Here is a 15454-nt window from a genome sequence, read left to right as displayed (position 1 = left end):
TATATACACATGGAGATTGAATAGATTCTCCTCAGTATATACAAATGGAGATTAGGTAGATTCTCCTCAGTATATACACATGGAGGTGAGGTAGATTCTCCTCAGTATATACACATGGAGGTGAGGTAGATTCTCCTCAGTATATACACATAGAGGTGAGGTAGATTCTCCTCAGTATATACACATAGAGGTGAGGTACATTCTCCTCAGTATATACACATAGAGTTGAGGTAGATTCACCTCAGTATATACACATAGAGGTGAGGTAGATTATCCTCAGTATATACACATGGAGGTGAGGTAGATTCTCCTCACTATATACACATAGAGGTGGGGTAGATTTTCCTCAGTATATACACATAGAGGTGGGGTAGATTCTCCTCAGTATATACACATAGAGGTGGGGTAGATTCTCCTCAGTATATACACATGGAGGTGAGGTAGATTCTCCTCAGTATATACACATAGAGGTGAGGCAAATTCTCCTCAGTATATACACATAGAGGTGAGGTAGATTCTCCTCAGTATATACACATAGAGGTGAGGTAGAATCTCCTCAGTATATACACGTAGAGGTGAGGGGTAGATTCTCCTCAGTATATGCACATAGAGGTGAGGTAGATTCTTCTCAGTATATACACGTAGAGGTGAGGGTAGATTCTCCTCAGTATATACACATAGAGGTGAGGTAAATTCTCAGTATATACATGTAGAGGTAAGGGGTAGATTCTCTTCATTATATACACATAGAGCTGAGGTAGATTCTCCTCAGTGTATATACACATAGAGGTGAGGTAGATTCTCCTCAGTATATACACATAGAGGTGAGGTAGATTCTCCTCAGTATATACACATAGAGGTGAGGTAGATTCTCCTCAGTATATACACATAGAGGTGAGGTAGATTCTCCTCAGTATATACACATAGAGGTGAGGTAGATTCTCCTCAGTATATACACATAGAGGTGAGGTAGATTCTCCTCAGTATATACACATAGAGGTGAGGTAGAATCTCCTCAGTATATACACGTAGAGGTGAGGGGTAGATTCTCCTCAGTATATGCACATAGAGGTGAGGTAGATTCTTCTCAGTATATACACGTAGAGGTGAGGGTAGATTCTCCTCAGTATATACACATAGAGGTGAGGTAAATTCTCAGTATATACATGTAGAGGTAAGGGGTAGATTCTCCTCAGTATATATACATAGAGCTGAGGTAGATTCTCCTTCGTATATACATATAGAGGTGAGGTAGATTCTCCTCAGTATATACACCTAGAGGTGAGGTAGATTCTCCTGAGTATATATACATAGAGGTGAGATAGATTCTCCTCAGTATATACACAGAGGTGAGGTACATTCTCCTCAGTATATACACATAGAGGTGAGGTAGATTCTCCTCAGTATATGCACATAGAGGTGAGGTACATTCTCCTCAGTATATACACACAGAGGTGAGGTAGATTCTCCTCAGTATATACACATAGAGGTGAGGTAGATTCTCCTCAGTATATACACCTAGAGGTGAGGTAGATTCTCCTCAGTATATGCACATAGAGGTGGGGTAGATTCTCCTCAGTATACCAGCATAGAGGTAAGGTAGATTCTCCTCAGTACATATACATAGAGGTGAGGTAGATTCTCCCCAGTATATACACATAGAGGTGAGGTAGATTCTCCTCAGTACATATACATAGAGGTGAGGTAGATTATCCTCAGTATATACACCTAGAGGTGAGGTAGATTCTCAGTATATACATGTAGAGGTAAGGGGTAGATTCTCTTCATTATATACACATAGAGCTGAGGTAGATTCTCCTCAGTGTATATACACATAGAGGTGAGGTAGATTCTCCTCAGTATATACACATAGAGGTGAGGTAGATTCTCCTCAGTATATACACCTAGAGGTGAGGTAGATTCTCCTCAGTATATACACATAGAGGTGAGGTAGATTCACCTCAGTATATACACATAGAGGTGAGGTAGAATCTCCTCAGTATATACACGTAGAGGTGAGGGGTAGATTCTCCTCAGCATATGCACATAGAGGTGAGGTAGATTCTTCTCAGTATATACACGTAGAGGTGAGGGTAGATTCTCCTCAGTATATACACATAGAGGTGAGGTAGATTCTACTCAGTATATACACATAGAGGTGAGGTAGATTCTCCTCAGTATATACACATAGAGGTGAGGGTAGATTCTCCTCAGTATATACACATATAGGTGAGGTAAATTCTCAGTATATACATGTAGAGGTAAGGGGTAGATTCTCTTCATTATATACACATAGAGCTGAGGTAGATTCTCCTCAGTATATACACATAGACGTGAGGTAGATTCTCCTCAGTATATACACATAGAGGTGAGGTAGATTCTCCTCAGTATATACACATAGAGGTGAGGTAGATTCTCCTCAGTATATACACATAGAGGTGAGGTAGATTCTCCTCAGTATATACACATAGATGTGAGGTAGATTCTCCTCAGTATATACACATAGAGGTGAGGTAGATTCACCTCAGTATATACACATAGAGGTGAGGTAGAATCTCCTCAGTATATACACGTAGAGGTGAGGGGTAGATTCCCCTCAGTATATGCACATAGAGGTGAGGTAGATTCTTCTCAGTATATACACGTAGAGGTGAGGGTAGATTCTCCTCAGTATATACACATAGAGGTGAGGTAAATTCTCAGTATATACATGTAGAGGTAAGGGGTAGATTCTCTTCATTATATACACATAGAGCTGAGGTAGATTCTCCTTTGTATATACACATAGAGGTGAGGTAGATTCTCCTCAGTATATACACCTAGAGGTGAGGTAGATTCTCCTCAGTATATACACATAGAGGTGAGGTAGATTCTCCTCAGTATATACACCTAGAGGTGAGGTAGATTCTCCTCAGTATATGCACATAGAGGTGGGGTAGATTCTCCTCAGTATACCAGCATAGAGGTAAGGTAGATTCTCCTCAGTACATATACATAGAGGTGAGGTAGATTCTCCCCAGTATATACACATAGAGGTGAGGTAGATTCTCCTCAGTACATATACATAGAGGTGAGGTAGAATCTCCTCAGTATATACACGTAGAGGTGAGGGGTAGATTCTCCTCAGTATATGCACATAGAGGTGAGGTAGATTCTTCTCAGTATATACACGTAGAGGTGAGGGTAGATTCTCCTCAGTATATACACATAGAGGTGAGGTAAATTCTCAGTATATACATGTAGAGGTAAGGGGTAGATTCTCCTCAGTATATATACATAGAGCTGAGGTAGATTCTCCTTCGTATATACATATAGAGGTGAGGTAGATTCTCCTCAGTATATACACCTAGAGGTGAGGTAGATTCTCCTGAGTATATATACATAGAGGTGAGATAGATTCTCCTCAGTATATACACAGAGGTGAGGTAGATTCTCCTCAGTATATACACATAGAGGTGAGGTAGATTCTCCTCAGTATATGCACATAGAGGTGAGGTACATTCTCCTCAGTATATACACACAGAGGTGAGGTAGATTCTCCTCAGTATATACACATAGAGGTGAGGTAGATTCTCCTCAGTATATACACCTAGAGGTGAGGTAGATTCTCCTCAGTATATGCACATAGAGGTGGGGTAGATTCTCCTCAGTATACCAGCATAGAGGTAAGGTAGATTCTCCTCAGTACATATACATAGAGGTGAGGTAGATTCTCCCCAGTATATACACATAGAGGTGAGGTAGATTCTCCTCAGTACATACACATAGAGGTGAGGTAGATTATCCTCAGTATATACACCTAGAGGTGAGGTAGATTCTCAGTATATACATGTAGAGGTAAGGGGTAGATTCTCTTCATTATATACACATAGAGCTGAGGTAGATTCTCCTCAGTGTATATACACATAGAGGTGAGGTAGATTCTCCTCAGTATATACACATAGAGGTGAGGTAGATTCTCCTCAGTATATACACCTAGAGGTGAGGTAGATTCTCCTCAGTATATACACATAGAGGTGAGGTAGATTCACCTCAGTATATACACATAGAGGTGAGGTAGAATCTCCTCAGTATATACACGTAGAGGTGAGGGGTAGATTCTCCTCAGTATATGCACATAGAGGTGAGGTAGATTCTTCTCAGTATATACACATAGAGGTGAGGTAGATTCTCCTCAGTATATACACATAGAGGGGAGGAAGATTCTCCTCAGTATATACACATAGAGGTGAGGTAGATTCTCCTCAGTATATACACGTAGAGGTGAGGGTAGATTCTCCTCAGTATATACACATAGAGGTGAGGTAGATTCTACTCAGTATATACACATAGAGGTGAGGTAGATTCTCCTCAGTATATACACATAGAGGTGAGGGTAGATTCTCCTCAGTATATACACATATAGGTGAGGTAAATTCTCAGTATATACATGTAGAGGTAAGGGGTAGATTCTCTTCATTATATACACATAGAGCTGAGGTAGATTCTCCTCAGTATATACACATAGACGTGAGGTAGATTCTCCTCAGTATATACACATAGAGGTGAGGTAGATTCTCCTCAGTATATACACATAGAGGTGAGGTAGATTCTCCTCAGTATATACACATAGAGGTGAGGTAGATTCTCCTCAGTATATACACATAGATGTGAGGTAGATTCTCCTCAGTATATACACATAGAGGTGAGGTAGATTCACCTCAGTATATACACATAGAGGTGAGGTAGAATCTCCTCAGTATATACACGTAGAGGTGAGGGGTAGATTCCCCTCAGTATATGCACATAGAGGTGAGGTAGATTCTTCTCAGTATATACACGTAGAGGTGAGGGTAGATTCTCCTCAGTATATACACATAGAGGTGAGGTAAATTCTCAGTATATACATGTAGAGGTAAGGGGTAGATTCTCTTCATTATATACACATAGAGCTGAGGTAGATTCTCCTTCGTATATACACATAGAGGTGAGGTAGATTCTCCTCAGTATATACACCTAGAGGTGAGGTAGATTCTCCTCAGTATATACACATAGAGGTGAGGTAGATTCTCCTCAGTATATACACCTAGAGGTGAGGTAGATTCTCCTCAGTATATGCACATAGAGGTGGGGTAGATTCTCCTCAGTATACCAGCATAGAGGTAAGGTAGATTCTCCTCAGTACATATACATAGAGGTGAGGTAGATTCTCCCCAGTATATACACATAGAGGTGAGGTAGATTCTCCTCAGTACATATACATAGAGGTGAGGTAGATTATCCTCAGTATATACACCTAGAGGTGAGGTAGATTCTCCTCAGTATATACACATAGAGGTGAGGTAGATTCTCCTCATTATATACAAATATAGGGGAGGTAGATTATCCTCAGTATATACACATACAGGTGAGGTAGATTCTCCTCAGTATATACACATAGAGGTGAGGTAGATTATCCTCAGTATATACACATAGAGGTGAGGTAGATTCTCCTGAGTATATACACATAGAGGTGAGGTAGATTCTCCTCAGTAGATACACCTAGAGGTGAGGTAGATTCTCCTCAGTATATACACATAGAGGTGCGGTAGATTCCCCTCAGTATATACACATAGAGGTGAGGTAGATTCTCCTCAGTATATACACATAGAGGTGAGGTAGATTCTCCTCAGTATATACACATAGAGGTGAGGTAGATTCTCCTCAGTATATACACATAGAGGTGAGGTAGATTCTCCTCAGTATATACACATATAGGCGAGGTAGATTCTCCTCAGTATATACACACAGAGGTGAGGTAGATTCTCCTTAGTATATACACATAGAGGTGAGGTAGATTCTCCTCAGTATATACACATAGAGGTGAGGTAGATTTTCCTTAGTATATACACATAGAGGTGAGGTAGATTCTCCTCAGTATATACACATATAGGCGAGGTAGATTCTCCTCAGTATATACACATAGAGGTGAGGTAGATTCTCCTCAGTAGATACACCTAGAGGTGAGGTACATTCTCCTCAGTATATGCACAGAGGTGAGGTAGATTCTCCTCAGTATATACACCTAGAGGTGAGGTAGATTCTCCTCAGTATATACACATAGAGGTGAGGTAGATTCTCCTCAGTATATACACCTAGAGGTGAGGTAGATTCTCCTCAGTATATACACCTTGAGGTGAGGTAGATTCTCCTCAGTATACACACGTAGATGTGAGGTAGATTCTCCTCAGTATATACACATAGAGGTGAGGTAGATTCTCCTCAGGATATACACATAGAGGTGAGGTAGATTCTCCTCAGTATATGCACATAGAGGTGAGGTAGATTCTCCTCACTATATACACCTAGAGGTGAGGTAGATTCTCCTCAGTATACAAATCATTTCCCTAGGCTTTATGGTTTCTGAGAAAAGAGATATGTCATGTATCGTGGATTTCCACAGTTTTTTACACATAGAATTGAATATTGAAAGTCCAACCCCTTTACTTTTCCTATTAGGGCGTAAAGAATGGTCGTGGTAAATTTCATGTTTGTACGACACCGGGAGGTTATAGAATTATTGGTGAGTCAGTCAGTCAGTGAGGGCTTTCGCTTTTGTATATATAGTTGTGACATAAAACACTGGTTTCAGCTGTTCTGCTGTATTATCCAAAGACAGAATGTTACTTACAGAATAAAAGAAAACACAAAGATCCTTCTATCCACATAAATATATGTAATGTTCTAGAGAACCTGATATATACAATACTACATATCGTTTATTCCCCTTGCTCTTAGTGCCCAATGGCCCGATAGTCCCAATTTGACATTTCTTCTAAAGATAGCCATATAATTGTATCTGTCAGGACTTGTTGCTTTATAATTTTTTTAAGTGTTATTACCCCTACCTACTGTAACATAGTAGGTTAGGCTGATGGAAGACAATGCTTATCTAGGTCAGCCTGTTTCCACCCCTCCTTATTGATCCAGAGGAAGGCAAAATAAAAACAATGAGGCAGAAGCCAATTAGCCCCTTGGGGGAAAAAAATTCCTTCCCAACTCCACAATGACAGTCAGAATAATCCCTGCATCAACGCTTGATAGTTCCTACCCGGAATCAGCAACCCGCTGGTCCCCTAATGTCTATATCCTGTAATATCCTTCTGCTCTAGAAAGGCATCTAGTCCCTCTTAAACTTCTCTATGGATTTTGCCATCACCACTTCCTCAGGCAGAGAGTTCCACAGTCTCACTGCTCTTACAGTAAAGAATCCCTTTCTATGTTGGTGATGAAACCTGCTTTCTTCTAGACGTAGCGGAGGCCCTCTTGTTACCGTCGCAGTCCTGGGTATAAACAGATCCTGGGAGAGATCCTTGTATTGTCCCCTCATGTATTTATACATAGTTATTTTTGTCGCCCCTTAGCAGTTGTTTTTCCAGGGTAAATAATCCCAGTTTTGATGCCTCTCTGGGTATTCCAGTCCTCCCATTCCATATATTAGTTTAGTTGCCCTTCTTTGAACCCCCTCAAGCTCTGCAACATCCTTCCTGAGCACCGGAGTCCAGAACTGTACACAGTATTCCATGTGGGGCCTGACAAGTGCCTTATATGCAGGTCAGGTTCACATCTGCATTGGAGGTTCCTTTTTATGCTTGCTGAAAAGTAATGATCAGCCGACAGATTAATGTCCTTTTTACATGGACCCATGATTGAGCAAACGGTCTTGCCCAATAAACAGGTCATGCTAAAAGGCCTTAAATGGGTTGTGCCATAATTACAAGTTATTCCCTATTGACTTGATTTTCACAGGATAGGGGGTAGCTTGTTAATCAGTGGTGGTCTCACAGATGAGACCCCCATCGATCTCGAGAACAGGAGTCCCAGATCCCCCATCCTCCTCACTGCAGGGTTACTGCACCGCCCGCAGTGGAGAGAAGACTAAATGGAGTGCTGGATGTGGGACTACGGAGATACCCGAACGGCACCTACTCATTCCGTCAGCTCCACTGAAATGAATGGAACGCTGATCGCTCATCCTCGCACTCCATTCATGTTGACATCACTGCAGAGGGAGAAATGACCCCCGCAGTGACAGGAAGAACGGGACACAGGAGTCCCATTCTCGAGATTGCCGAGGGTCTCAACAACAAGTTATCCCCTATTCTGTGGATATCCCGTGGACAGGGGATTACTTGTCATTGTGGTACAACCCCTTTAGTTCATTTGATCCCAGACATTATTTTCTTTTCTTTTTTTTTTTCTAAAATAAAATCTGATAGAGCAAACTAAATAAAATTGGCTAAATGTGCAACTATTGACCGTCAATTTGCAAATGTGTGAATTTACAAAAATGTTGATAATGCAAAAACACTCCAAGTATGAATGCATTTTCCCTTCAAATCTCTGAAATTTGACAATGAGGTATTAATACAAACTTTAAAAATGTATCATTTACTGCGCCGTCTATGGCCACATGGGTCAACCTGTGGGGCATTGGGATTAAACCTGGAAAGATGCGGTTCTTATAAATACACACATATCTCATCCCTGAAGGTCCTAAAGAAACGGTTTTGCAGACAGTGAAGGCCCCACAGGACTTTACTTTTTGTGCCAAGTCGAAAGCCAAAACAAGTAAAAGCTGCAGCTACTGAACCACCATTGACTTTGTAATAGTCAAAACACACAAGTCTCGTGGGCTACATTCTAGAGGATGCCCATTCTTCACACCCTCATGCCTCCAGAATATCTAAGAGCAGTAGCTTTCATTCTGAATTGCCCTTTAACCCTTTCTTTCCTGGAATTTAATGGAATTTACAACACTTTGTAAGAACACAAACCACCCTTGCATTACGCCTCTGTGTAGACGGCCTCATAGACGGTATGGACTGTCATATCATCCTTGTTCTGTTGGCAAGTAACTAGAAATTCCATCAATTTGTTAATCCAAAGAAGAAGGAACAAGGCAGATAACATACTTATCACCTGTGTGGTTACTAAATGGCACTCAGGATACACCGGGCAGCGCCACCATATACAGCACCGCTACATTTCATTTATGGAAACCCATTCAAGTCCTGAGGAGTCAGTTTAATGTTTACTTAAGTCAAGCAGCCGCACTCCGTAATCCGCTAGGAGCAACCCTGTCATTTACCAAATGATCATAAGTGATGGCTTTGTGGCAGTTTTGCCATATAATGAGCTTAATGTAAGTAGGATGGGCCTGGGCAAACTAATAAAGCTTCATTATTTCCTAAATGTAAAAAAACAAACAAGAAAAATAGAAGAAAATATTAATTAATGATGGCAAAAAATCCTTAAAAAAATGTTACCAGAAAACCAAAAGTTTGACAAAAAACTAAATGTTCAAGGAGTTACAAAAAACACTGGAAAAGTCCACCGATTGTATGCAGGAGGTTTACCAAGAAGAGTCAGATCTTTGCAGATCCTAAACTGAAGGGTCGTACCTGAATCAACTTTTATCAGCTATACCCAGGATAGGGGATAAGAGTCTGATTAGTGCGGGTCTTGCCGCTGGACCCCCACCGATTCCCATGTCTGCCTCTTCTCGTCACTCGCTTCTCCCACATTAGAATCAGCGGCCATGCATGTGTGGCTGCCATTCCCTTTATTTCAGTAGGGCTTACAGAAATAGCCAAGCTTGTACCCGTATCTCCGACCGTCCCACTGAAAGTGAATGGAGTGGCCCCTGAGGGTCATAATTACTATTAATACAATTATCTATTACGTTATTATGTGCTGTTAATCGGGATACGGATCTAAAAATGTAGAAAAAAAAAAAAAAGATATAAAACAATCCTAGTCAGGAGCGAAGTAAATTCTATATATAATATCTGTAAATGTCAAAGCATCACATCTCTTCCCAAACCTCTCATTTACATTGAATAGGATGCGTTCCTCGTACGGCGAACGCCCTCAATCTCAGATTATATTGCCAAGGCCAAAAAAACAACAACAATTCACAAGGGCGCGTAATAAAACTCCTGCTGCTGCTGCGTCTCATTGCCTCAAGATCGACTTCCGATTTTACTGTCTAAGTTTTGCTTTTTCTCCTAATCTGTTGGGTTCTTCATTACCGTTTTATACGTTGTATTATGTGTATTGTATACAGGGTTGTATTGGACGGGCCCTAACTCTTTATATATCTCATCCTCTAATAGTATAAAGCTCACGAGAGGCTCCACGCGGGTGTTGTGGTGCTCCACGCGGGTGTTGTAGCGTCTTCACTCCCTTCACCCCTGTATTGTATCCTGACAGTGCCGGTCAAACGGGTAAGTGGGATTAGCCGGGGGTCTGTCTGCTTATTCAAACATGTAAACAGGATTGGCCGGGGGTCTGTCTGCTAACTGGTCTATCTTTTTAGGGACTAAAATACACTTTTTTTCAATTTTATGACGTGTGGATTTTTCCAATTTTTTGCTTTAAAGTAAAAACTTTGACCATGAAGAAAGACATTTGAAATCCCAAATCCGTCGTGTTCCGCAATCTACGCATTTACTTTTAATTTTCCTCCAAGCAGCTTTTTGATAAATTTCTATTCACTCTGCATTCCAAGTTGAAGTCTTTCCGGTAAGTTCAATACTGGATCTCATCCAAAATGTCTTCACAAAGTCCTCCACAGCCATAGTCCTCTACTCGGTTACACCGCGGGAGGGTATATCATCCTACCCGCTCCTCGGCTCGCTCAGCAGCAAGTGCTATCCGGCTGCTCCCAACATCATATATTCTACATCCCGCCCCTCCAGCCTGATCGTATGCTCCACAGGAACAGAGATGGAAATGATCTATCTATCTAGATGACAGAGGCTCCAGGCTCCAGAAGGTCGGCAGTGGATTAACACCAGTTGAGCCCCTCATTCAGAGGGTACAGGTATTCTTGCACAATAGACTCTTGCCCCAGTCTCCTGTAATATTCTGTAGTCCACTTAGACCCCGTTTGCACTATATGATCAAGGTTTGCTCTCTGACTGCTGTACATAGTCATGAAATATTTTAGGATTTCTTTAGATATAACTCTAGGAAATGTTTGAGATCTATTTAATAAAAAAAAAATCTATAAATTTAAACCCAAGTTTTCACAAAATAGCCCATAATAAATATAATAACTGCTATAATACATAAACACGTGGACGGCACACGGCACAAACTGCTCAAAGTCTTTGGTAGCTTTGGTCATTAAAGCGTTAAATAATCTTCTGCAAACCCAGAAGAGGAATCCAGAAAATGAGATTTGCTCCTGTGTTGCCGGTTGTATCCCAACTGATGTGTTGTCCGGCTGGTGGCGAATATTAGAAGTGAGATCTGATTGTGTTCTTATCAAAGATTTAGGGATGCCGATGCTCTGCCAATTATATGTGACGATTATTCTCCAAGTTCCGAGTCACAAAACAGGGATATTGCACGCATACAATACTGGACAACATATACTTGGGGACCCCAGTGGGTCAAGGCGGCTTCAAATTTATCTCCAAATCCAGTTGTCTTCTGCTGGACCTTTGTGGCCTTGTTGCAGTCGTGGCCCATTACTGTGTCAGCCCCCGGCCATTGAAGGGTCCTCTGGTTGGTGGACCAGTCCGATGACCCTGACTACTTTTGCACAGTTCTTTTAGAAATCGTTTGTCAAAAACTATAGACCCCCCATAAATCGGGTGGTGGCTCGTCAGCTCATGTGGAGACAACGTTCCATATGTAATGTATGTAACACGGAACCTCAGACTCAGAGAAACTCTGGATTGTCATCTGGACGGCTTCAACCACAAAACCTGCGTTGAGTATGTCATTACTCATTTACACTTGTTAACTGTCCCTGTGAAGACATCATTAATGGTCGGACGCTCGCCCACTTTTGCTTGGCTCTACAGGACTAAAGCAATAAAGTTTAGTCAGATGGAAAATCTTCCATCACTTCAAACAAGTTATCAGACATGCCAATAAAATAAATAAAAAGTTCTCGGCCCTTCCTTCTAATATTTGCCAAAAGATAGGATTTTGGTACGGTTTGTCAGGAGAATATTTAATATGATACTTGCCACCCAAATATAGTTTCAGCAGAGTATGTACATAAATAGCAATTAACTCCAAAGGTGTTCGGAGGACCTACATGTGGCGGACGCACCGAATGAACATCCATAGAGTTAAACATAGCAGATGGCTCATTGACTTGGGGCAAGTCACCTCCATAACATCTCCAACAGTAGACTTACTGAACCAGTATGCCCACCTACACTAACGCACGTTGTATATATGTGCAGTACTTATATTGCAGTGTAGCGTTACAATATACAACTAACCTAAAAAAAAGGAAAATGTAAATAACAAATTCCAAAAAGTTGAGATCTATATACAAATCGTCAAACATTGAGATTTCCTGCAGGCCAGAGAATGTATAAACAGTCTGTAAGTGTAGTTATACATGGTCACGGCCCGGTTACAGTACGAGGGGTCTGGTACCTTGAGGGGCCAGGAGAGCTGGAATGCTGGAAAGGGTCTTCTACAAGAGCAAACAGGGGGCTCGGTGATTAGGATACTAGGGACCCCGTACAAGGAGAGACCTCAAGAAAAAGTATCCTTGTGCATCAGAATTGGAGAAACCTGTATATAACAACACAACGGGGCGCGCCGCATCACACTACAAAGGGCCCAGTAATTAGAATACAAGGACGTTCGCCTTAGGGCTTATTTACACAGGCAAGAAAACCGCACAACTTGCTTCCAAGGGGTTAATGGGTGTTTTTCTTTACATCACAGACACACTGTAGCGGGGTCCATTTTTCAGTCAGACCGCAGGAAACTCGCCCATTATTTACTAAAAATCCCATCGAAATTTTCTCGCAAAAATGCATCGCACTCACGTAGAAATCGCAGGTTTAGGAGTGCGACATTGGTCTGCGTTTCTGCAACCGATATCACACTCGCTCGGCAAATCCAGTCTTACAATCTAAAGGGACCGTATATTAGACCATGAGGGCCCTAGTCATTAGGAGACGAGGGCCCCTGTGCATTAAGGCTCAGTCACACGGGCGTATGCCATTTCGGTCCATGAAATGCGCAGTGTTTTCACGGACCGAAACTAGATGCATTTACTGAGTTGGTTTTATGGCATGCGTATTCACTGCGCCTTACATGCACGGAAAAACCCACAAGAAGATTCCCTACCCAGTTTCCCTGAAAATAAGACATAGCATAATTTTCCAGAATTTTTGAGGATGCAAAATGATTTTTCAGGCTTTTTGAGGATGCTTGAAATATAAGCCCTAGTCCAAAATTAAGCCCTGCTAACAGTTAATTAAAAAAGTCAATTTAAATAGTGTCCAGGCAGCTATACATGTAAAAAAATTAAACCCTTTTGAACAAAAATTAATATAAGACACTGTCTTATTTTCGGGGAAGCACAGTAGATTTCTCCTGCCTTCATATGTAAATGCGCAGTGAATATATATGCATCATACGTGTTCACCACATATTTACGTGATCCCTTTGAGATTAATGGGAAAGTTTGGTTGGTATGATGGACTGACATAGGACAGGCTGCGATTTTTTTCACCTCTGAATACCCCAATACGAATTAATGAGGTTTATGCTGCCCATATTACACACATGCGTGTGATATGGAGCGCAAATACGCCTGTGCATTAGAGTGCTACGGGTCCGTGACAAAGGGCCTTATATTAGAATATACTGCGCCACGTGCGTCAGACTGCAAGGCATTATCATCCTTCTCATCCTCAAGAGTCGCGTTGTAAGAAAACGTATGCTTCTCTAGCTCTCGTGGGACTACAACTCCCAGCCAGCCCTGACAGTCGCCAAGCCACATGTTACAGAATGCTGCTTATAAGCAAATGAATAGCTTTACAAGCAGCAGCCTAGCATTGAGGTGAAGCCAAATTACCAGATGTGTAAACAAAGGTGAACGCAATACCCTTGGGGCACGCTTACACGGGCAAGCGCGATATTGGTCGGAGAAACTCACCTATGCAAACCTGCGGTATCTGCTACAATTTCCATGCACTTTGAGAGTAAAACGTATCGCATAACAGCAATATGAAACTTTTTGGAAAAATTGCATTTCGTTTCAATACGAAAAATAGAAAAATCGCATCAAACTCGCACGAAAATGGCATCTACATACAAAACGATCGTGTAAAAACACAGTAAACGTAACATGTTCTTTTCATGCGTGATATCGGACCATATCGCATTCGGTCAGATATTGCACATGCTAGTCGCCCGTGTGAACGCACCACTAATCTTCTTCATGCCTCAGGCATCATCCTAGTACGTGGACTGGGGTGCCCATTCAGTGTACCCCCTGCACCCCCCGAGGCTGGCATGGTCTCCAAGACTTGTTTACCCCATTTACCAACCCCATACAAGCAGATCAGCCGTGACCGCGGCGCAGATCAATGCGGTTACATGTTTTTCACATGATGAGTCAACAGCTGAATAAATACAACAGATGCAAAAACTTTTTTCTGCCTCTCCAATAACAGAGGGATCTCCGAAGTTCCAGAACTAAAGAACAAATCTCATCCGTCGTGAACAATTCTGTTGTCACCGTAGACAACCTGATTATACGGACGGGTGCTAATTTTAGTCCGAATCGCCCGTACACCCAGGGCCTACCCGCTGGGCACAACTTCAGAAAGAGCTGGCGGTAGGCAGCATGTATATACCCCCACGTCAGAATGTATTATCTAGGCAGAGATGGGCTCCAGGAGCTCACAGACCAACAGGTAGAAGAAAGAGAGGAGTTTATTGTCAGAGGAAGGAGCAGACGTACCCGCACCCCTTGTGTGCCATCCCGCACCCACCTGCTCACTCCATAGGCTGCTCCGTCATGTATCCATCAGGAATGAATCCCCACACTGTGTATTGTGGATGATGTGTGAGCGGCTCTGAATACATTAGTGCAGCCACAACAAGGGATCGCTCAGGGCTGCCATCATCACCGCCCATGGGAGGGCGCTCAGCCCTGCATGACTTGGCCATTGGTTCGGTGACAAGGCCTGTCTGCCCTTCCCTGTGTGATCTGAAGAGAGGAGGGCGATCAATTTCATGTTCAACTGCAGAACAGGCTCATGGAAAGTTTACAGGACACGGAGATAAACACGCAGAACTATCCACTGTCGTAATGTATATACTGTAGGTATACAGAGAGATGGATAGATAGATAGATGTGAGATAGATAGATAGATAGATAGATAGAAGATATAGATAGATTAGATATGAGATAGATAGATATGAGATAGATAGATAGATAGATAGATAGAGATAGATATGAGATAGATAGATATATATGAGATAGATAGATAGATAGATAGATAGATAGATATGAGATAGTTGGATATGAGATAGATAGATATAAAATAGATAGATAGATATAAAATAGATAGATAGATAGATAAATAGATAGAGATAGATATGAGATAGATAGATAGAAGATATAGATATGAGATAGATAGATTATACATAAGAGTTA

General features: G+C 41.7%; 1 protein-coding gene across 1 annotated transcript in view; it reads right to left on the bottom strand.

Moving 5' to 3' along the window:
* The window catches only part of LYPD6 (LY6/PLAUR domain containing 6), a 68022-nt gene extending 53127 nt beyond the window's left edge, over positions 1-14895 (bottom strand). Inside the window, exon 1 of the mRNA XM_066575195.1 lies at positions 14787-14895. The gene's annotated coding sequence lies outside the window, so the exon portion shown is untranslated. The remainder of the gene's footprint in view (positions 1-14786) is intronic.
* Between the last annotated feature and the right edge of the window lie 559 nt (positions 14896-15454).

Source organism: Eleutherodactylus coqui, chromosome 8 (genome assembly GCF_035609145.1).
Source record: "Eleutherodactylus coqui strain aEleCoq1 chromosome 8, aEleCoq1.hap1, whole genome shotgun sequence".
NCBI lineage: Eukaryota > Metazoa > Chordata > Amphibia > Anura > Eleutherodactylidae > Eleutherodactylus > Eleutherodactylus coqui.
Note: the sequence above shows the minus strand (reverse complement) of the source record. Positions and strands in the feature narration are given on the sequence as shown.